Below are 1,852 nucleotides of genomic sequence, written 5' to 3'. Positions count from 1 at the left end.
GGCGGTTCAAACCCACCAGCCACTCCTTGGAAGGAAGGTTGGGCAATCCTACTTCCGTAGTGATACTGCCTCGGAAACCCAAGGAGGGGTCGCTATGAGTAGGGGCCGACTCGACGGCACATAACAACAACAACAACAACAACATCATTAATATCACATGTAACCCAAATCTTGCTAACAAATCATTTTAAAATAGTTGCATCATTGAGTACATTGGTAGGGAACAGCCAGAAGTTCAAGTCAGATTCAGAAGAGGACAGAGAACGAGTGATATTATTGCTGATGACAGATGGATCTTGGCTGAAAGCAGAGAGTACTAGATAACCTATTTGACTCGACGGCACATAACAACAACAACAACATGCAAAGGCAATTGACTGGTGGGTCATAGCAAATTATGGGTAACATTTTCAAGAATGGGAATTGCAGAACTCTTAATTGTGCTCATGAGGAACCTGTACACAGACCAAGAGGCAGTTGGTTGAATAAAACAGGGGGATCCTGCATGGTTTAAAATCAGGAAGGAAGGGTATTAGGGTTGTATCCTTTCACCATACTTATTCAATCTGAATGCTGAGCAAACAATAGAGGAAGCTTGACTATGTGAAGAAGAACATGGCATCAAGTTTGAAGGAAGAGTCATTAGCAGCCAGAAATATGCAGATGGCACATTTTGCTTGCTGAAAGTGAAGAAGACTTGAAGCACTTGATGATGCAGAGCAAAGACTACAGCCTTCAGTATATAATATACCTCAACATAAAGAAAACAAACATCCTCACAACTGTACTACCAATAAGCAACAGCATGATAAATGGAGAAAGATTTAAAGTTCTCAAGGATTTCTTTTTATCTGGTTCCACAATCAACACCCATGGAAGCCACAGTGGAAAATTCAAATGCTGTATTGCATTGGACAAATCTGCAGCAAAAGACCTCTGTAAAGTGTTAAAGAGCAAAGATCACACTTTGAAGGCTAAGGTACACCTGACCCAAGCCATTTTCTTCTCAATAGCCTCATATGCATGGGAAAGCTTGATTGTGAATAAAGAAGGCCAAATAATTAATACATTGGAATTGTGGTGTTGGGGAAGAATAATGAATGGGCCATGGACTGTCAGAAGAATGAAAAAATTTGTCTTGGAAGAAGTACAGCTGAATGCTCCTTACAGGTGAGAATGGCCAAAATTTATCTCTGGTACTTTGGTCATGTTATCAAGAGGGACCAATCTTTGGAGAAGCATATTATTCTTGGTAAAGTAGTGGGTCAGCAAAAAAAAAAAGGGTAAGATCCTGAAAGAGATGGATTTACAAAGTGGGTGCCACAATGGATTCAACCATAGCCACAATTGTGAATATGGTGCAGGACTGGGCAGTATTTAGTTTTATTATACATAGGGTTGCTGTGAGTCAAAACTGACTCAAAGACCCTTAACAAAATAGCAATTATGATGGGTTTCTTCAGTCCATAACTTATAAATCATTAAGAAAATATATCCAGAATATGAAAATAAGTAAGAGTGATCACTGCTTATTCTCTCATTGTTAGGCAGTGGTACTTCATGCCTCTAGATGTGTATGCCTTCATTGGACTTCCCAATTACACTTAATGAGCACACTGATTGTATATTTTATACTTCTGAAAATATATGCACATACCTGTTGCTATTAGATGATACAGAATCAACTCGCACCCATGTCAACCTTAGGTATAAGAAAAGAAAGTGTTGTCCCATCCTTATCCATCTTCATGACCATTGGTGTGCTTATTATGTCCATCTGTGGTTATGCATATTCTTTTTATCTGATTTTCAGAAGTGGGTCATCAGGTCTTTCCTTCCAGTCTGCCTTGTC

Source organism: Orycteropus afer, unplaced genomic scaffold, assembly GCF_000298275.1.
Source record: "Orycteropus afer afer isolate SDZICR_OR568_19922 unplaced genomic scaffold, OryAfe1.0 scaffold00151, whole genome shotgun sequence".
In the NCBI taxonomy this organism is placed as follows: Eukaryota; Metazoa; Chordata; class Mammalia; order Tubulidentata; family Orycteropodidae; genus Orycteropus; species Orycteropus afer.
Note: the sequence above shows the minus strand (reverse complement) of the source record.